The following is a 23,786-nucleotide window of genomic DNA, read 5'->3' as shown; positions in this document are numbered from 1 at the left end:
ATCATTGTTAGAAGAGTATAGACAAGGGAACAGATCAACAAAATACTTTGAAAGATAGACGTGATAAAAGCAATGCACAGTTATCAGAACAGATTAGGATCTATCATGCACTATCACAAATAATAAACTAAAAATATCAGCATAGGCAGAAAAACTTGGAAGATACACTGACAAATATAAAAGAAAACTACAAAATAGCAATTTATTTATGACCCAAAAAAGTTTTGTAGAGAATTGGGAAACAAGGCAAAAAGAATTAACACCACCAAAATAAGAAGAAATAGATACACCTTGGAGAAATATTTATGAAGACCCTGTGGAACATAATGTACAGGATATGCAATGGGATGAAGTAACAGCCAGAGAAGTTTAAACAAAGTTAAGAAAAGCTCCTAATTGGAATTCCCCAGGCCCAGATGCAGTACTCAGTACCTAACATCTGGTTAAAAGTATTAACATCTTTATATGAAGATTTAGTCATGAATAAGAACTATTTATGTACACACCATGAACAGACACCAGCCTGACTAACAACAGAAAAGAAAACACTCCTACTTAAGACCGAACCTGCAAGCTATCCTAAAAGCTATAGACCAATAACTTACCTTCTGATGACACATAAACTATTCACTGAAACTGATGCCAGTAGAGTTTTTAGTCAGAAGAAAACTCAATCATGGCAATAGAACAAAAGGGTAATAAAAGAAAGTTGTATGGAACAAAGGAACATTTGATGTTAAATACAGTCATAATGGAGAACTGTAAAAAGGGGAAGAATCTAAGTATTGCATGGCTAGACTATAAAAAAGCATTTGATAGTATCCCACATTCATGGATAAGAGTGCTTGAAAATGTATAAGATACACCCTACACTGATTGATTACATTACAACTATCATGAAATAGTGGCAAGCCACTCTACAGTTAAGCCATGATAAAGGGCAAATTATCATTCCAGGGAGAAAAAACTCAAAGGGGGATATTCCAGGGTGACTTTCTTTCACCGCTGCTCTTTTGTTCTGCCCTTAACCCATTAAGATGTCTACTTAACAGATTAGGTCATGGCTATACTTTGGCTCCCAGAAAATAACAAAGTGTAAAGACTTCTCATCTTCTTTTGTAGATGAGTTAGAACTGTATAGTTCATCAGATGAGTAAACTATAGCACAACTGCAGGTGGTCAAAATGTTTTCAGATGATATAAGAATTTAATTTGGTCTTGATAAATATGTAAAAGCAGCCTTTAAAGCAGGAAAACTGCAGCACCAAGAAACAGTTTGGGACAGGAATGTGATATAAATGAACTTGAGCAAGAGGGAGTGTATACATATTTGGGAACTGATGAAGGATCAACAATAAAACATGAACAAATGTGAATAAAACTCAGTAAGGAATATTTTAGAAGGCTTAGATTAATACTAAAAACAGCATTGACATCTAGGAACAAAGTCCAAGCAATAAACCAATTTACTCTTCCTGTCATAACTTACAGTTTTGTAGTGACTGACGGGCCCCTAAAGGTGTTGGATAGTTTGGACAGAAAACGAGAAGGATGCTTCATGCTCATCAAATGATTTATAAAAATCAGTGCATACCAAGACTATACATTCCCTGTTCTGAAGGAGGTATGGGCGTCCTTGAAACTGATTACATTCATAGATCTGTGATAGTGGAACTGCATACATATCTGCTGACCTCACAAGACCCAGACATAGTGAAAGTTTTGAAAAATGGGAGAACAAGTCTAAAATGACTTCCCTGCTTACTTTAGCAGAAGCATATCAGCGTCAAGCAGGAATGGAAATCAAATCAGAAGTAGATAAAAATCAGGTAGCAACTGAATTTGCCAAAAAACAAAAGAATATAAGGTGAAAGATCAGATGAGAAGGCAGAAAATGTGGAAAATTTATAAATATAGTTGCAGTTGTAGCAAACTCTTGGAACAACCTCATGTTGATCAGGACTGAATGCAGGAATGGTTAAGGAGAGGTAAATTTAAACCAAAAGACAAAAGGTTAATATTGGCGGCTGAAGATAGTGGACTAGGTACACATTGGTTTACAAAGTCCATTGAACATATGGAAGAAACAGACAAATATAGGTTTTGTAAAACAGAACTGGAAAAAGTTGCACATCTTGTTGCTGGTTGTGATATACTAATGGCAGAAGTACTGTATACTGAAAGGCATAATAATTTAGCAAGACTGTTGCACTGAGGATTTTGAAACATTATGATATTAAAGTAGCTGAAAAACACTGGAAACATGAGCCACAAAGCATCATAGAAAATTATGACATTTATATCACGTGGGATAATCCATTACCAACAGGTCAAAAAATAGATGCAAGAAAACCAGATATAGTAGTCCATCAAAAGAAAACAACAGTAGCATTGATTATTGAAATCAATACACGCAGTGACTACAGTGTCTTACATACAGAGATGCACAAAGTTATAAAATGCCAGGATTTGCAGGCAGAAATGAGGGCAATGTGGAAGAAAGATACCCAGATAGTTCCAGTTGTAGTTGGAGCAATGGGTCTTATAAAAAAGAATTTACTATCGTACTTGGGTATGTTACTGATACATGTAAATCCATACAAATTGCAGAAGGAGTCATTACTGGCCACATTGTGGGTGCTGCAAAGAGCACTTCTGTCTAACTTCAAAGATTGAAACAATACTAATTTCATGAACTTTAATTATATCTTAAGTGGTCCATTACTGTCATGTTATTAGGAACCAAAAAGACTTGGAGAAATTAAAAAAGGTGACTTATGTCATACAGACGCTACCTGGGAGAAAGTAATTCAGCCAGGAGGAAACACATGCTATAAATAATGTGATTTAAAGGACGGGAGCATATGAACAGAGAAGGATTTTATTCCATTAATGTTTCTGCTTCAGGAGAAATTTTTCCTTAACCACGTTGCAGTGAATGATGAGAATGATGGCATTATCTTGGTCCTCACAACAGCACAAAACCCACAGGACATGGCGGTGTCAGGGCTGATGGTTATGAATGGCCTCTTCCACATACCTCGCCAGGTATATCAACAACTCTTTTCCATAAATGGGTATGTTGTGTGTAGGGACAACAGAAAGCTGCTTCTGTCATGTGTAGCATTGATTTATTTATTTATTTATTTATTTATTTAAATTTGTTGACCGGGAGTGTCCGACTGGACATGGGTCCATTTTCAGCGGAGGCCCGGGGAGAAAAGCTCCACAGTAAAATAAACAGACAGTAGTTACATTGGATTACATAGTGATTAACAATTTTTTTTTTTTCACTAAATATTTTTTTTATTATTTCAAATAAGATGTCTTAAACATTACATGAAATAAAGATAAATAACATATTTACAATTCTAAAACATTACTAATTTCAAACCATTATATAACTATTTACATTGGTGTCTATGCAAATAACATTGAAATTCTATATTATATAAAGTTAGAAACATAAGATGATATATCTTCTTCGATATTTTCAAGTATTTCCAGTACTTTCATCCAAGAGTAATAGTAAGAAGTAGATCTTTTAGTTCTGTTCTTCACTGTTAATATTTCCATGTGAGCAACTGTTGTTGTTAAAGTCTCAAATTCCTTGAATGTAGGCGAAGCCTCATTTTTCCAGTGTATAGTTATGATTTTACGTGAAATTGCCAATAGTGACCATAGGATTTTAGTGTCTTTTTTTGGTACACAGTTTGGAATAGGAGAGTTGAATAAAATTAAAGACTTTGTTAATTGAAAATTATCATTATAAACAGTCTGAAAAAAATAATTAATGGATTTCCAGTACATATTGAGACATATACATTCATAAAAAACATGCTGCCAATCTGCTTTTATCTTGGTATGGCATCTCCAACATTGATCTTCAATAGAATACATTTTGGCTAACCTATGTGGTGTATAGAAACTTCTATGTAAATATCTCCACGTGAATAATTGCCAGTATTTTGATAATGTAGAAAATTTGGAAGATTTTAGAATATTACTTTTTTCTTCTTCAACTGGAGGATGGTTGTTTATTAAAGTATAATAATTCCAGTATGATTTTTCATGATAGTTTTTTGTTTTTTTAACAATTTTATAGATATTAGACAAATAACCTGTACCCTGATAGTGATTAACAATTTAACATAAAAATTACTTACAACATATAATATGATACATTATATTATACATATATACATATATTGATGTCTAGCAAGTTCCAGGTAAGCTATGATGCTTCCATACTTATGCTATGGAAATTTGTCAAGAAACACCACAAAAACAACCTTGCACGCAGGACAAGTGCAACGGCCAGAAAAACGTAGTAAAATGCATAAACAAGCCAGCACTACTCGAACACCATTTATTGTTCCATAAAATGTGAAAACATGGAAATTTGTCAAGGCAGGCTATCTAGTCATGTGACTGTCTATGTGACAGTCCATGCAAGTGATGTGCTCAACAGCTTTGAAAACTAACTTCCCTGACACAAGCCACTATAGACTTGTCCCAGTATACTTGGCATCAGGTGTTCCACTTTGGCCTTACAAAAGTGTACAGTACAGATCCTAAATTTGCTTTATGATTTACAAAAGTATACAGTACAGACACCAGATTTGCTTTGGCATTTAACGAGCTATTGGCATTGACATATCTCACTTTGACCACATCCTGGCAGCCTTCACAGATGTGTCAGAGCTACTGCCACATGAATCACACATATTTTGATGATAATTATGTACCTGGAACACCTTGATGAGAGGGTAACAAGGCCTTTGCAGAGACTCCATTTCACTGTCATGTACACTGCTTTCTGGTTGGTGTATAGGGTCTATATTAGAACACCGAAGTCCGCTATGAAACACCATTTGGGCAACACCAAATGTGTGAAAACAGGAAATATCGCAAGAATGAATGGAGATCGCCATAGGGAATCCTTCACTTTACTTCAGTGTAGTGCAATCTCAGAGTTGGTATATTTAAGTAGCAGGGTGCGGGGCCCCCCTGCGTAAAACACTTTATGATAGTTTGCCTGTCTTAGATCTTTTTTTTTGGATTCATTATTTCTGTTTCTCGCACAGTTGGTGTCACCCAACTGGTATTCACTGTTGTCGAACTTCACTGATCAAATATAGGCCCGGTGTATACCTTTGCCAGTGCTGAACTTCCATGAACTTAAAATACTGTGGAGTCCTATTCCAGAAGGCTGTGATGCTGATGGGATGTAACATTATGTCTGTGATGCTGATAAGATGTAGCACTATGTCTGTGATGCTGATGGGATGTAGCACTATGTCTGTGATGCTGATGAGATGTCGCAGTATGTCTGTGATGCTGATGAGATGTAGCACTATGTCTGTGATGCTGATGGGATGTAGCACTATGTCTGTGATGCTGATGAGATGTAGCACTATGTCTGTGATGCTGATGGGATGTAGCACTATGTCTGTGATGCTGATGGGATGTAGCACTATGTCTGTGATGCTGATGGGATGTAGCACTATGTCTGTGATGCTGATGGGATGTTGCACTGTGTCTGTGATGCTGATGGGATGTAGCACTAGGTGCAGTACAACAGTGCTGTATACTCTGCATTTGGAGCAGGCTAGAGTGAATGACCTGTAGAATGCATTTCTGCAAGAGGACCCTTAGTTATCAAGCAGAAGAAACTGAAGATTTCTACTAGTTTTGCCTTCTGTGCTATATACTCACACATCAAATGCAACAAAGTCACCATTAGACATCTTTCTTGATATATGCACAGTACTTTTCTGTTAAAGTTCATTATATAGTACAGAAGCACAGCTAAAGTGATCATCTGTATGCTGTACAGGCTGCTTAGCTTTCTGGATGTCCCTGGTACAACTCATGTATCTATGGTTTTACAGAATGAATGCCATTTATGTGCCTCCTGTACTGTATATAGCTATCTGTCATCATTATTCAGACACATGTCCACTGTGACTTGATAGCTACTTTTATCTTACAGATGTTACTTATTATAGAACCCCCCCTCATATCAAGATGGCCACCTTCAACAAGACTGGACAGTTTCGCATTATCCTGACTACTGGTGTGCTTATCCATGGACTCCATCTAACCACTGTTACCTTGGTGGTTAGTGCTTCTGTAATCTTTTACACATGACATTGTGTCATTTGATTCTGGATATGTGCACACACACACACACACACACACACACACACACACACACACACACACACACACACACACACACACACAAACTACATTATACACACACCAGACACTTCAGTGTTTTTGCACTTTGGTTAGGCCCCTTTTATGTTGCCCATTTTATGCCATAAAATTCTCTTTTGCAAATTCTCACCTTTGACCACATTCTTCTTCTTGATATTATCTTGATTTTAGCACATTGTAAGACTTGGTGTACATGTGCTGAAGGAATTTGCACTTTTGTATAAGCCAATATTTTATTCTATAAGTATTCAACATTTGTGTCTTGTATTTTGAGTATTTGCTTAATTATATCACACGTCTTTCCTTTCAACATACACATTCTTCCAACTTTTTTTTTTACTTTTCCTGGCCTTCTTGCAATTTTTTCTCACCCTTAGATTGTCAGACTTTCTCGTTAGTGCTTAAGTGGCAGGGACTTTAATAATCTGTGAGTCCTTATTCTTGCTGGTGGTTACACTTTCTCCAAAACTGTCCTGCTAGTTGTAAATGAAATCTAGAAAAATTACTTCTCAGTGAATGAGAAGTCTGGTTATTCTAATCGATAACTGGACCAAGTCAGGCATACCTTTACCTGTAGGACTGTAACAACCAACTGTCTATAGATTCTCCATGGGACAGCTGCTGCGAATGCATTCCTTCATGTAATTAGAGTCAGAGGATAACTGAAATAATTCAGAAAATATTTAAACTAAAGAAGGACTAAATCATACTTCCTAGATTAGGATTTGCCTCTCCTCTGCAGGAAGACTTCAGTTACAGCAGGGAGTAATTTGACAAAAGCAGATTGTGAGATTCCAAGCTTCATTGTAGGTATCACATGTTCAGCCAACAGGCGTAGGACTATACCAGAAAATGCAGAATTCTGGATCTGTACCTAAGCAAGTCAGATGAGCTTATGGATGTCTAGAAGAAGGCACTTCTAGTCAACAGTGATCAAGTCACTTTATGGCTCAGAGTGTGCTGGGGTAAGAATATAAATATAAAAGCAAAGACAGTGATATAAAATTTTAGTCGCATGGATTATGTTTCGCTGCAAGAAAGCAGAAAGCATTAGTTGGATGATCAGGAACAAACTGGAGACTAATAAGAAACTGGAATGGGTCAAGGGTGAAGTACTCAGTGATGCAGATAGGTGTCTGAGGAAGAAGAAAACAAACAAAAGAGAAGAAGGTGAATTTAATTACATAGACTTATGAGACAAAATGAGAAGGCCAATGTGGAAAGACATCATAGCTACAAAGAAATGTGAGCCTAGCAAGTAAAACAAAGGGTAAGAACTGCAAGAAATGAAATGGAAGGTCTTGGAGGTGGAAGGGGTAATAGTACAGGGAGATTAACAGAAGGACAAAAAAGGTATTAAGAGCAGCAGAGGTGCAAGTTGAAAGGGAGTTTGCAAAAGACATGACAAAGGGGAACAAGTTTTTTTTCTAGGTTTACTGCTGAAACAAGTAAGGGAGAGACAGAACTAGCCATGCTGAATAAAAATGGGAGAGATTGTTCACAGAAGAGTGAGAAAAAGTAGAGATTTTTCATCATTTTGTACAATAGAAAGCAACTGGAAGTAACCATACTAGGAGATAATGAAGCCACAATGGGGAGATCACCAGGAAGGAGAGGGAAGTAGAGAGGGGACTGGTGAACCTTAATACGTCCCCAAGTACCTGGCCAGTGTGCTGGTAGACCTCCTGACAGAGATCTTCTATAGATCGGAGGTCAGATCATGTGTGCATTGGGAAAGAAAAACAAGTGGGGAATGTTTGTGCAGCTGAGAGAGCAGGAGATAGGAACATTTGTGAAACTGCAAGCCTGCTATTGTAATAGCTGTGTCATAGACAGCTATGTAGATAACCCTGAGGGGAAGTCTTGTAGCATTCCTAGATGGCAGCAATCTATTTTCAGGACATCAACCAACACAAGTTCTTGGGCAGAATGAGTACTAAGACTTGACAGAGATCCTCTCAGGTAGTCGATAGGAAAAGTGGAGGAGTTGGAAGTACAATCACTGCTGAGAATATGAATTTGTGTGGCTGAATGACAGTACAAAGAGTGTTACTGCAATAATACAATGTCAGTCTCTAGCACTTTTGAATGTCTTTGTTTCAAACAATTCTGAAGGAAGAAAGAATAAGATTGACTTATTTGCTTATGAAGCAAAGTTAAGTGCAGTAGCAGAAGGCAAGGCGTCTAAAGAAGGAATCAAAAAAGCTGGCCAAGTGGGCAGGTAACTAGCAGTTGAGATTCATTGCAATCAACTCAGCCCTGTTTTGAAGTGTGATTTGGAGTAGTAGAGCTTGATAGCAACAGAGCAGGGGGAAGATCAAGAGGGTTATTCCTCTTACATGGACTGAACCACCAGGAGCAAAATGAGAGAGCAGAGGCAGCAACAAACAGAATGCTTGAGAATATTTTCATGGGAATAAACTCCAAAAACAATAAGCGGTATTGCTTCTACTTTACAAGACTCTGGTAAGACCACATTTTGAGTACTGTGTTCAGTTCTGGAAGACATAAAGCAAAAGAGCAACAAACTGCTGCTAGTCCAAACAAAAACCTCCAGAAGGATGTGTGCAATAAGAGACCTGGGTACTTATGTGGTCAGCTCTCTGTTACTTGATCATATTGTTTCCAACATAGTCAGGAAATACTTCTCTCTGGCCTAGTTAATTTCAAAAGGAATATCTTCAAGATCCAAAGAAATCATCTTACCACTGAACTCTTCCCTTAACAGACCCATCATTGAATATAATTTCCCCTTTGGTATATAGAAATACAAGCACATACCCCAGCTGAAAAGGCCCTCATGATCTTCAATAACAATAAAAAAGTAAAGGCCTTAAAACTTTCAACAGTCCCAATACAAAAGCACAACTTTCCTTATACTTAGTAGCCTACCGGTTGCTCAGAGGTGACCTGTATCTCACTTTGGCCGTGAAAGACTGAATCCTGTTTGAACTTATATTTCTTTGTAAAAAAAAGTGTCTTTACAAACAGCTACACTAGGGACATAAATGTACCTCAATAAATAAGCAAGACCCACTGATGGAAAAGGTTCCTAACTCAATGTATTTACAGTCTGTCAAATAAGTTATCACTATAAATCAAGCAAAATACTGTTTTGCCTGCCATTAAAGTAGGTGTTGATGATAGCAGGTTAGATATAATTTTACACTAGAATTACCATCTATGGCTCTGATGGATTTGGGAGGTGGACACTATTAAGTAGTCCTAAAGGGTGGCAAAAAAATTGGGATATTTCTACATATAGGTGTATATGTCTAGGCATCTTATGGGCCCTGTGATCACTTTCCTAGTATTTTTACTATGCTCCTAAGTTCCTTTGGAGGTGTAAGGTAAGACAACACGCTACAGGTTCTTTAGTTCTTCTTACCAGAGATCTGAAGAAACAAAGGAGATGTGATATTCATGCATAAAATCTTGTCAGCAGGATGTGAAGGACTCGTATTGAACAGAAAGAACAGAGGAGGAAGGAGGGAACAGATACAGTAAATTGCAAGGACTAATTACTCCCTGTACCTCCAAAAGTACCTCTTCTTTAACTGGGTTAAAGACCCATGAAATGAACCATTGAAGTGTGTAATAGTAAGGGAATTCACCAAGAACATCCTGGCAGATAGGTTTAGTGCTAAGTTTACCCCCCTCTCACCCCCTAAAGGGCCCACCGTTATACCGGAAGAATGCAAAGTTCCTGTAATCATGGCAGCACAGGTAAAAACTACACTCTCCAAAGCCAAGAACACAGCATCCATAAGACCTGACAACATCCCAGGCTGCTTTCTACATGAACTGCAGAATGAACTGGCACCCCACCTAAGCACCATGTTCAATCATAGCCTCACCTCAGGCTTTGTGCCCACTGAATGGCGCACAGCAATGGTTATCCCACTCCACAAAGGGGGAGCCACCACAGACCCCAGGAACTACCGCCCCATTAGCCTAATGAGCCTGGTCTGCAAGGATCTTATACACAAAGACATTGGCAATCTCCATACTCTGGATCCCACCCAGTTTGGGTTTGTAAAAGGTAGATCATGTCTGCTAAACCTGATAGACCTCTTTGAAGCAGTCATCAAAGCCATAGATGAGGGTAAGATGGTTCACACAACCTATCTAGATCTCGCCAAGGCTTTTGACACTATCCCCCACTCTGGATTATAGATAAACTCACTGAACTAGGTATAAATCGCTATGTCACAAGATGGGCTGCCAACTGGCTCACTGACAGAACCCACACTGTGAAAGTAGCAGACTCCAAATCTGACTTCAGACCAGTGACAAGTGGAGTACCACAGGGTTCAGTCCTGGGTCCTCTCCTGTTTGGTATCTACTTCTCTGAAGTACAGGCTAAAACAGAAGATCTTTGGCTAATGAGATGACTGCAAACTAGGAGCCATAATTGAAACTCCTAAAGATGTGGACATCCTACAAAAGGGCCTCACAGAGACAGGTGCCTGGTGTCACAGCCGTGGCCTCAACCTCAATGCCAAAAAGTGCATTGTCATCCGCTTTGGTGAAAACTCTGTACCCTTGAGCTACCACATAGATGGTAGTCTACTTAACACCAAAAGTGTGATAAGAGACCTTCGGACACAGGTGGACAGTAGTCTCTCCTTTGATAATCACATTGCCACAGTAGTCAGGAAATCCTTCTATGTGGCACACCTCATCACAAAAGGTTTCTCATCCAGGAAAAAAGAGGTCATTGTTCCCCTCTACACATCACTCATTAGACCCATTATAGAGTACAATGCCCCTTTTTGTATGTACCTCACAAGACATCTACAACAACTGGAAAGGCCGCAGAAATACCTCACAAAGAGGATTACCAGCCTCAAACAGATGCCCTATGCAGACCATCTCAAAAACTCCAGCTTTACTCCATCGCATATCACCTACTCAGAGGTGATCTCTGCCTAACATACAAAGCTATGTCAAATCCAGAGCTGTTGGACATGCTCCACTTAAACAAATCCCAATCCCTTTGAGTTACACGCTCTAGAAACCTAAACCTTGTCACTACAATAAACAGAACATGCTGGAGAGATAGAGTCCTGTCCCAGAGACTTCCCATACTCTGGAACTAACTGCCTATCTATATCAAACAAAGCTCCTCATTAGCACTCTTCAAGAAAAATCTTGATGATTGGATGGGAAATATGAAATTCACCCTGGGATCACTTCTGTGGCTCTGCTAAGCAATTCCAAAAATTCAGTTGCATCTTACATGTACAAAAAAAGAAAAAGTAACAGCAAGATTCTGACATAGTCAATTTACTAAGGAGGCAGACATGATCAACACAGCAAATTCCAGTTTTGGCCTGATGAAGAACTGGAAGTGTGAAAGCTTGTATTGACTTCTGTTATTTTTAAATAAGTGTTTTTCACTGATGCCCTTAAACCAGTATTGAAATATTTGATTGTAGGCTTAATTGGTTTGTAATTTGTCTATAAGAGCTACTTTATGGAATTATGCCATGTAAGTTTTAAACCTTTTAACTTTGTCCAGAAAAGAAGTGGGAGCTTATTGTTGGGGATGTGAAGGGACCTAGTTTTTTGTCCAGCATCCAATCAAGCAAGAGGTAAAAGAGACATAATTATTAAAGATACATTTAAGAAATGTACAAAGTAGTCAGACTGCATTAAGTTCAATGTTAAAAGATGTATGAGATGAGGTTTCTTGGCAGGAGAAAAAAACTAATTTTAGTAAGCTAATTATTGCTACTATTTGCTGCAGTGAAAAGGTATAAAACTACCATGGCCAGTTTGGTGTATACTTATACACCCCAAAATAGCAGTCTACAAACAAACTAATCAGAGGACAAGACAAGAGAACAGCAAGGTATTGATCCCAAAGAAAAAAAAACTCATGGAGCTGGATGGTTACCAGAAAAGACCATGAAAATTTCTTGAATCTGGATACCTATAATACAAGAGAGAAGTGCCTGCATTAATCTTTATCAGTTGGACCAAAATTATAATGCCCAGTTATATATCCAGTGCCAAACACTGTGCTGTTATTCTTTTAGCTCATCAGTAGTACAGGAACACCCAACTTTCTGATGACCTTAGAATCCATGAACTTGTAAATCTCAGCTGTTCATGACACAGTGTTTACCATCCACTACTTTCTCTGTCAAACAAGTCTTCCAGAATGTCTGGCTCTGTGGCATACAGGGATGAAGCCCTGGTTATATCCAAAATATTAAGATAAATTAGTAGCTTGGGTTCTGGAATAGCTGGGAGAAGAGAAGGTAGAGTGAGTGGTTGATAAGGATTCACACATCATGGAGGAAAGAGGTGGTCCAACCTGCTACTTTGTTGGCACCTACTACTTACAGAGGTACATGACATATAGGGCATTAGCTAGGGGTATCCATTTAAGTCTACAAGGCTGTGTCTGTGTAGTTGCTTTCATGGAGTCTGTACAGGAATATGCAGGATTACAGCAGAACATGTTGTAGGCTCTCACTTCTGCAAATGTGCATGTTAGCTAATATGGATGGGATTAAGGATAAAATATGAAAATTCTTGCTGACTGCCTTTATGCCAGCCTCCCATGATTATTTTCTCCTTACAGAGTTATGAATGAGCCAATCCAATGGATGATATTTACCAGGCGGGAGGGGGGATGCAAAGAATTACAAAAGAAAACTAATCCAGATGTTTTTCATGACTCTATTGCTTTTATTTGTCATAGTCAATTCCCATTTCTTTTCCCCTAGATATATCTTAAAATACTACAAGTGAATGTAAGTATTACACATTTAAAGGCATCATTACTTATGACATATTTCCTATATGCTTATTTTTAGAAAACAGTTCTGCGGGGGGGGGTTCTCATTTATTCCAGGAACCCATCATTTTAAGTCTGAAACAGTCTTGATGGTGCTGTCTACTTTTTGCAGGGTGTCAAGATATTATCCACAAAAACAGAGATCAGAGCTGTTTGCTAATGTATAAAACCATTCCTCCCCTTATATAATGTTAAATGAAGCTGTAATCATTAATGTACCAAAATCAGCTTCAATAATTGTTAAAAATCCCCAAAGGTAAAAGCAACAAACACTAAGTGTTTTATCTTTTGATATATGAAATAGAGATTTTTCATACTGATGCTTATTATTGAACTGAATGTTCAAAACAATATTGTAGCGAGAATAATGCCATAATGCATATGTGTTTTTATCTTGCAAGCTTTAGAGAATTACTATTATATGTAATAAAAGGATGCCTTAACCTACCTTCTTTTCTGTTTTATGTTTGCTTTCTATATGATAGTAATGGGCAGCACTATTTTTATCTATAACTGTTTATAGAGAGTCATCATTGCATATTAACTGTATTACATAGGAAATATAAGGTGAGTGAGTGAGTGAAGTAGAACTGGAAATTCAAGAAATGACATATAATATCACTATTTGCTTTGTAATAAAGACATTTGTCATGATATTTTGCTTATACTCTGCATACAGAAACTTGCTAATTAAATTTTATTTTTCAGGCCCCCAGTGTGGTTGGATGACCTATCAAAAAGATGCCAGAGCTTCGTGAGTTTCTGATGGAGCGCTGGGCATTGTAGTATCCTTTTTATGTTATCAATTATATTCAGGTTAAGGTATCTCTACTAATGTCTGATATGCTTTGTTTAAATTATATTCATGCCCTAAGGTTTATGTACTTAGTACAATTGATGTTAATATGTTCAGTATTTTCTGTTTAAATATGAGTACAGCTGATATAAAAGTGCTTACTATACATTACAAAAAGATATGAGCAGGCATGTGAATGAGTTCCATTTTCCGAGAGAAAGACAGACAGAGAGTGAGAGAAAGAGATTGAGAATAACTGCATAGCATTACATTAGTGTTTCAGACCAGAATTCCTGTGCAACTTCCTGCACATATCCAGAATCCTCCTCCTGAGCATTCTACAGACAACACTCTGAAGCATCGTGGATAGCAATGCAATTGCTGCTTGAACACTGCATGCTTAAACTGAAACACTGAAAAAAACATGTGTAGAAGAAATAGAAAGAAAATGGTGTTCCTGCGGAAATGTGGATCTGGTCATGTGTGTCTCTTATTTGACTGCCAGTACTTGGCTGTAAGGGTGAGCTGGACGTAGAGGGACTGGACATATGTGACATTAGGATTTTGAATCCTGATGTTCTGCTGCCTTATTTTTGAGGGTAAAAATTAACTCTAAAAGTAAAATGTGCATATTCTGTACATTACACTTGCCTGCTTTTTTCATGTTTTTGTTTTCTTTGAGAATTTGTTTCACTTTTTGCATTAAACCTGGATGGCCTAGAGCATCAGATCTTGCTTCTTGTATCCTATAGCAACCTTAATTTAAATCTATGTGATTTTGGACAGAATACCTTTGGAGTTCTTCTCACGGTCGCTTACTTACAAAGGCTGCACTTGTCTCCTCCTCACATTCAAGCATTTAGAAAATGATGGTGATGCAATTTTAACAACTCAGAAGGAGGTGCAAACAGCATGCTGTCCATAAAGAAATATAATGTTTTACACTAGTAGTTTATTAACCATTTTGCAATTTCTTTTTGGTTTATAAAAAATAAATAAAGCAATTATAAAAAAAACTATGTACATAGGTCCACAGCTTATCAATATATCAAATATTTACCTATCAGCAACAATTAATGTTTTTCAAGCATGTCTTTAAATTTAAGCCAAGATTTATATGGATGTGTAATATTAGAAGTTGTCATCTTTATAGTATGCAAATAATTTTTGCCATACTAATAAATTAAACACGAGAGAGGGTAACGTAACAAAAAATACTAATATTACACTGCCAAGGAGGAATATTGTGTGACTGCTGAGAAAATAAAGATTTATCCCAATAAACAAAATAACAATAGCAGTCGGTAGATATGGCAACACTTAAAATAATCACGATCATAAAAGCATAAAAACGTTTTATTATATACGGTATACGGTAAGCGCTTTCACTAAATAGCTTCATCAGACCATGTAACAAACTGTTGCAAAGCGTTTAAAAACTTGAAAGGACCAATCAAAAGATTCTTTCAAAAAAATGACATCACATCCCAGTAAAACGCTACATTGTAGCAAAGTGCCCCTAGTGGATACAATTAATAATGACTTGGAAAAACACCAAGTCCATATACGTAACAAGATGAAACAATTAATCTAAAATTAATGTTCAACTAGAATTAATAATTGCTTTTCAGTTAGAAAATATTCATCACAACAGGGCTAATACACATCATATCATAAAAAGCTTAAAAACATCAACAGCTTATAAATCAATTTCATAAAGTTGAATAGACATGAGTCCAGGGAAGTAAATAGTGTGGGAAGAAATAGCCAGGGAATTGTTATGGCTAGGCTTGTATAGGCCCTAGGGCCGATAGCCTAGTATCAACCTATAAACCTATATATGAAAAACACATATAAAAGAATCATGTATACATAATGTAAGGTGAATTATTAGAAAAAACATTCACAACCGATGCAAATATAAGTAGATTGCTCAGTATATGGACGTTATAACATATGTAAACATCTGCACAGAAAAGCCATACCAAAGGCTTTGATATATGAGGTATAGATAAACATATAACTAGTAATTTAAATTCATAAGTTAATAAATGGTCTTCCATGCTTGTATTTAAAAACACAATCTAAATGAGCAAGATGGAACAAAATCACTCTCTAAACAAATAAAATATACTAATTATAAAGAGCTGCTAGTCAGAGCAAATACATGTCTTTATACGTCATATATAACAAGTCAATTGAATTCAACAACAAATATGCTGTGCATCCTATATAGGTTCATAGGTTCATACTAGGCTATCTGCCCGAGGGCATTTATAAGCCTAGCCCATAGTTTTGTGGCTTACGCCACCCCTTTAGTTTGGAGAAACTATGCCCATTATTTTGCTGTGCCTCTGTCGAGCAGTGACACTGAGGTAACCCCTGGGGTGTATCTGCGATCTCCCATCCATTGGTCAAGATTCCTCTTGAACAAGGCCAGTGAGGTGCTCTGCCTCACATAAACCGGGATTTTGTTCCACAGCATAGGGAGTCTTTGGGTGATGAATCTATCCCTCCAGCACGTCCTATTAATAACCGTGTCAAGGTTTAAGTCTCCGCCCTTGTGGCTCTGAGGGATCTAGATTTTTGAGATGAAGCATGTTCATCAAATCTGGGTTTGACATGGCCTTGTATGTCAGGCATAGGTCACCTCTGAGCAAGCGGTAAGCAACTGAATATAACTGGAGTTCTTTCAGTCGGGCAGCATAAGACAGATTTTTGAGACCCTTTATCCTTTTGGTGAGGAACTTTGTGGCCTCTCCAGCTGCTGCAAGTGTCGGGTCAGATACATTCCGAATGGGGCATTGTACTCGATCATTGGTCTGATGAGTGATGAGTATAGGGAGACTATGACTTCCCTTGATCTAGATGTGAATCCCTTCATGATAAGGTGGGCAATGTAGAAGGTCTTCCTAACTACTTTAGCAATATGAGTGTCGAATGAAAGGCTACTGTCAACCTGGGTTCCCAGGTCCCTAATAACTTCTTCTGTGTTCAGGGATTGCCACCTATATGGTAGCTAGGGGTAACCTTATTTTTCCCGAAGGGTATGACTATGCATTTCTTGGCATTTAACTTTAGGCCATGGCTCTGGCACCAGTTATCCGTTTCTGTGAGACCCTTCTGAAGGATATCTGTGTCGGATGTGTTTTCAACTACGGCGCCCAGTTTGCAGTCATCTGCAAACTTTGTCACTCATAACCCTCCTGTGTTTGCTTGTACTTCAGAAAAGTAGATGCCAAACAAGAGTGGGCCCAGGACTGAGCCCTGTGGGACACCACTTGTGACAGGCTTTGAGTCTGACATGGCGCCAGCAACTCTGACCCTGTGGGTTCTGTCACTCAGCCAGTTTGCAACCCATCTTGTAATGTATGGGTTTACATTTAAGTTGATGAGTTTTTCAATGATACCCGAGTGAGGTATTGTATCAAAAGCCTTCGCCAGGTCTAGGTAGGCTGTATGGACTGCCTTTCCCTCGTCAATGGCCTTGGTGACTGTTTCGAAAAAGTCAACCAAGTTTAGAAGGCATGATCTGCCTTTGACAAAGCCAAACTGGGTTGGATCCAAAGTCTGCAAGTTCCCTATGTCTTTATTTATGAGATCCATTATGATCCTCTCCATGGCTTTGCAGATAAGGCTTGTCAAGCTAATGGGACGTTAATTTCCAGGGTCGGTGGAGGCACCGTCTTTGTGGAGTGGGACCACAGTCGCTGTGTGCCACTCCCTGGGTACGTATCCAGAGATGAGACTAAGATTAAACAGCTGTCCTAACTGTGGGTTTAATTCCTCGTTGAGTTCATGGAGCACACAGCCGGGGACACCATCAGGTCCCATGGATGCTGTGTTCTTTGCCTTGGAGAGAGCAATTCTCACCTGGGCGTTAGAGATGTTTGGGGGGCTACAATCATTTGGTATAGATATCTCTCCTTTAGGGGGGGGGGAGAAGTTTGCACTGAACCTTTCAGCCAGTATGTTGGCAATGTCTGTAGGATCAGTAATCTTCACATCATTTTGAACTAATTCTGAGCATATCTGGGAGTTTCCTCCTAGGTTTCTGACATAGCTAAAGAATGCCTTATGGTTGTCTTTAGAGTCCTTAGCTATTTTTCTCAAAATTAGCTTTGGATGATTTTATGAGAGCTCTTAGATTTTTACTTATAGTGATCAGCGGTGTCTTACCTTTTAAGGATTTTGCTCTATCTTGTAGTAGCTTTCTCCTTTTGTTGTAGAGTTTGTTTATGGCTGGGGTCCACCAGACTGGATGCTTGCCTTTGGTACAAAGAGTCTTTGTTTTGCTTGGGATTGCCTGATCCATGCAGCCCTGCAGGTGCTGGTAGAAGGCATTTGTAAGTGATTCAGCGGTTTGAGTAATGAATGCACAGAAACAAGTTTGTCTTAGCTGGTATTTATAAACACATTTATGCTGACTATGTTCTTTTAGAAAGTCACCTCACAGTAAGACGCTGTCCAGTTCTATTCTCAGCTAGAGCGTCTTCTGTGTGGAGTCATGCGTGACTGGGCGTACCTTCATTGAAAGTTGTACGTCAGGCCTGGCAAGCCGGTACGTAAAAATCAACTGCCAATCATTAGCAGACCGGAGTTCCGCTGTGGCGACCCCTAACTGGGAAAAGCTGAAAGACACAAACAATGTTATTTTAGAAAGGGACACTACTCACTAAAAAAGTCATCATAGCGTGACTATGTAAAAAGTAACAAAGATGAACCTTAACATTCACAGTCACTCCACAAATAGCAATAGGAAGTATAAAATCTCCAAATTAAATATGCAGTGTGTATCATGGTTCCTTACTCCTGAACACAGCTCATACTGCTATTATGCACCGTATTATGTGTGCATGTCAAAAGAAAAATATAGTGATATACTATTAATATAGGTGTTTCTAACCATCTAGTATAAGCATATTAAGTGGCCGATGGATACCAAGTCCATGATGCCACTGACAACAAATAAAGAATACAAAAACTTTCACAAAGATGCACAGCACCTATATTTTAGGGGGTATTCAGCCCTCCTTAAACTTACGCAGATGCAAATTTGCATCTACTAAAACCAATCCTAAAATGGGATATACATCAACGAATTATCAAATAAGTAAACTTGATAAAGTGCAAGCCGAGCTGCAATAAAAGATTTATTACCCATCATGCTCCTCTAATATAATTTATGTTTAAAGATCAGTATCACCACTATGCAAAATTCCGGCCCCTATACCCAATGGGTAACCAGCATGACAACTAACCATGAGTATAACAGTGGGGCTCTCATACTTAAGGCTCAATCAATACTGAGTGATGGTTTTCCATGACGCACACTATGATCTAAAAAAACCCACAGCAAAAAAAAGTACAACACGTTCATCGCAAACCAGTCAAATTCAAGAAGCAGTTATCCCTCTTATTCTGATTGCAATTGCATTAACAGCTGCTGATACATGAGGTTAGGCTAATACAGTCATTAGATCTCCCTGAAAGAGCATATAATGAATAGATACATATGCAAAGCTATAAACGGGAGCACCATTAGCATCTCCTACAATATTATCGAAGGACATAACAATATACTAGAGGATAGTCTCTTTTAATCTCAGATCTTATTAGTATTGAATCCTAAAATGTATGTATATACCAATCAAAAATATGATGATTGAATAATACAAATATAACTGCAACATAAGGAGTGTGCTTACTATTCTAAAGATGTAAAATAGATGGGCAAAAAGTCTGTAACATTGCAGTCTGTCAGGTAACACATATGGGGGATCTAACATAGTAATACAATATTCTTCTTTAATAAGTTGAATACCATCAACAGATGTATAAAATAAATACATCTATTAAAAAGGACTACAAGACTATTGAAGGTATATAAACCACTGAAGGTAAAATAATATGAATATCTGGTTAATGTAGTACAGAGAGGATACCAGTAGGGTAGAATGCCACACAAGACATTCACCTAAAAATATTCAAATTCAAGCAGCTATCTAGAGTAATACCACCAATATGTAAAATGTTGCCCCATACCTAATGGGTAATCTATAATGTATTATAACCTGATATGCATTAAAGACATATATATTTGCTCTGACTAGCAGCTCTTTATAATTAGTATATTCTATTTGTTTAAAGAGTGATTTTGTTCCATCCTGCTCATTTAGATTGTGTTTTTAAATACAAGCATGGAAGAGCATTTGCTAACTTATGAATTTAAATTACTAGTCATATGTTTAGTCTACACCTCATATATCAAAGCCTTTGGTATGGCCTTTTTGTGCAGATGTTTACATATAACGGCCGTATACTGAGGAATCTACTTATATGTGCATCTGTCATGAATGTTTTTCTAATGATTCACATTGCATTATGTATACATGATTCTTTTATATGTGTTTTTCATATATTGAACTTTATGGGATTGATTTATAAGCTGTTGATGTTTCTAAGCTTTTTGTGATGTGTATTAGCCCTGTTGTGATGAATGTTTTCTAATTAAAAAGCAATTATTCATTCTAGTTGAACATTAATTTTAGATTCATTATTTCAGCTTGTTACATATATGGACTTGGTGAGTTTCCAAGTCATTATTAATTGTATCCACTAGGGGCACTTTGCTACAATGTAGCATTTTACTGGGATGTGATGTCATTTTTTGAAAGAATCTTTTGATTGGTCCTTTCAAGTTTTTAAATGCTTTGCAACAGTTTGTTACATGGTCTGATGAAGTTATTTAGTGAAAGTGCTTACCATATACCGTATATAATAAAACGTTCTTATACTTTTATGATCGTGATTATTCAGGTGTTGCCATATCTACTGACTGCTATTGTTATTTTGTTTACTAGAGGGGGTAACTTTACTTTTCCAGTATTTAGTAATTGCTTTTCTGTCTATAGCAAGAATAGACCAAAGAAGAGGCACTTGGGTTTTTGGAATTTTCTCAGGAATCAGAGCATGGGGTTGGGAGGGTGGCCTAATGGTTAAGGTGTTTGCCTTAAAAACACAAGGTACAGGGTTTGAGTCTCACAAGGGATAATTGGGCTAAGCTTAAAATGGCTCGCAAGGGCAGTTAGCCTAGTACTAACCTATGAACCTATTAAAACTGTAGATTTAGGAATATTACATCTATCTGATTGTAGAGCTTAAATGAAGTTATTGGTTTCTTTCCAGAAAGAGGATATGACTTCACATTCATTCACCATCTGCGTCCAGTCAGGTATTATTTCAGAATCACATCTCCAGCAGTTAATTCTGTTTGCTTTATACATAATTGTAATTTCGTTAGGAGTGAAAAAAGCTTCATGTAAGAATTTCCAATTGAAAATTTTCCAATAAAATGAAAATGTAGTTTTATCTATAGATTTTCATATTACTTTCTTGTATTCTTCAGAGAAGTTTTCATTATTAATTTTTGAGGAATAGTTCCAATAGGAATTGTCTAAATATCCGAAATCTATCTTAAGAATTTCATAAATCAGTGACAAATATGATTTATTTTTCATTGCATTATTATTGATATTTATTAAGATTTCCAATAATTTGGGGAACAATTTCTTACCTAGGCTAAAATCCCTTATTAATGTATCAAAAACTCTCTAAATATTTGTAAAATTAACCAAGTCTCAGAATCTTGATTGAATTTGGACCTTAACTTTTCAGCATTTTCAACATTTTTATATATATATATATATATATATATATATATATATATATATATATATATATATATATATATATATCAGTACCATTTAACAATTGATGCCAATAAATTAAGTTACTTTTTGTTTCAATACCAACATTTTGTTGAAGTTATGAGTTTTTAAGCAGTCATTTCTATCTGCAGTTGGAAATATAGAAACTATTAAGTCTTTAATACAATGGTTAGAATATGTGAACTTTTGTAAAGTTGAAATGATGTTATTTAAATAGGCATTTTGTAAAAAGGGTGTAATTCCATTTATGTGCAAATTTTTTAATAACCAGATAAAACTATTAGGTGCTATTTGTTTATGACTGGTTGTGATATATTTATTATTTACTAATAATACTTCTTGATATAATTGTTTCCATTTTGAATTGTAAGATGAATTTATCCACAATACTATAACTTTTACAATTGTTGAAATAGCATACGACTGAATATCAGGAAATCCTATTCCACCTTTATCCCAACCTTTTCTGTGACAATCAAAGGAAAATCTTGGTTTATTAGAATGCCGAAAATTTTAAGTAGGATATTATTTATCTTCTTTATAATTTTTTTTTTTGTAGAGATAGTACTAAAGATTGTAAGACAAACAATATTTTAGGGAAAATTACCATCTTAATATGCACAAATCTTTCTTACATGTTAAAGAAGAATTTATTCTAATTTGTGACTAAACTTTATCAACAACCTGTTGAAAGTGTGTTTGCATCATTTCTTTAAGGTATATCATTTGATTGCTATTCCAATTGATGTTAAGATATTTTGTATGCTTTTTTACATTTTTTATTAATTAATAATGTACTTGTTTTATTATGATTAAATCATAAGTTCAAGATTTCTTCAAACTGACTCACAGAACTAATTATGTGTTCTAATGAATTCTGTGTACTTTCTATTGTTTGTAAAATATCATCAGCAAAGAGTTGAATCTTTAGTCTGAAATCTTTTATTTTAATACCTTTAATACTGTTATTGGATCTAATACTATAAGCAAAAGGTTCTATAGCTAATGTAAAAAGTAAAGGTGATAATGAACAGCCTTGTTTATTGCCTTTAACTTGGAAATTAATGCCATTAGCTTGGGTGAGAAATTATGCACTTTAAGTGTTTTAAACAGGTGCGACCAATTAACTGAGTCAAAAGCCTTTTCTAAATTGAGACTAATGAGAGAAAATATTTTTTTTATTTTTATTTGTATAGTCTATTAATGCATGTATTCTGATTATATTATCGTGTACTTGGCTATTTAAAATAAACCCAGTGTGATCATTAATTAGTTTAGGTATAAGTAGATTAATTCTGTTAGCTAAATAGACATAATCCTTATCTTGTTTTAAAATAGGTGATATCAGGGAACATTTCTGTGATGGGAGGACTTCAGAATTTTTTTCTCTATAAACTTTATCTAATATTTTAACTGCATCATCCAGTAGTATTTTATATAGTTCTGGTATAAGACCATCTAAGCCTGATGTCTTATTATTTATTTATGTTTTACTTTTTAATTTGATCCTTTATTTCTGTTAAAGTGAATGGTCTATCATTTCTTTCATTTCTTCACTTGTTATTTTATTATTTATATTTTCCCTTAGAAAAGTTTCAACTATATCATCATTCTCTTTATTTGAATTATTATTTATATTTTCATAAAATATTTTAAAGCCCTAAAGAATACCTTTATCCTAATATCTGTTCTTCTTTCTTTTTTATTATTTATATGTGTTATAATTTCTTGTATGACTTAGTTTATTCATTTTCTTTGATCTCAGGGCAAGTTTATGTAAACTTAAAGGGTTCACTGAATATCACAAAAGATGAAAAAATAAAAAAAACTGATATAAAAAAAGCAAAATCGGAGGACTGCTTTGAGCAAAAAAAAAAAAAAACAAATTTAATGAAGCACTTTTCATTTGACTCTGTGGAGAGACTTCTTCAAATAAAATGAAATGGTAAAACACTTCCTTTATAAAATCTATTAAGTTCCATGTTTTAAAACAACCAATAATCCAGGTCAAATGAGAGTGTTTACAAGTACTAAGCTACCAGTACTACATCCCTCTGCTGTTTAAGGTTACAGTGCATAAATATAACATTAATTTAAAATAAAATACCTAGTCTATTAATAAGAAATAAAAGGTAAACAAATTAACATATACAGTGCATGCCAAAAATTCCATACATTAAAGTATTTCAGATATGTTCATAAAATTCATGTTACCTACATAAAC

The 23,786-nt window shown here is 36.3% G+C and overlaps 1 pseudogene; it reads left to right on the top strand.

Annotated features, from left to right (window-relative positions):
- The window catches only part of LOC122800259, a 149,820-nt pseudogene that overhangs the window by 61,408 nt on the left and 64,626 nt on the right, over nucleotides 1-23,786 (top strand).

Source organism: Protopterus annectens, chromosome 4.part0 (genome assembly GCF_019279795.1).
Source record: "Protopterus annectens isolate FY-2018-M chromosome 4.part0, PAN1.0, whole genome shotgun sequence".
NCBI lineage: Eukaryota > Metazoa > Chordata > Ceratodontiformes > Protopteridae > Protopterus > Protopterus annectens.
This window is presented reverse-complemented; position numbering and strand designations above follow the sequence as displayed.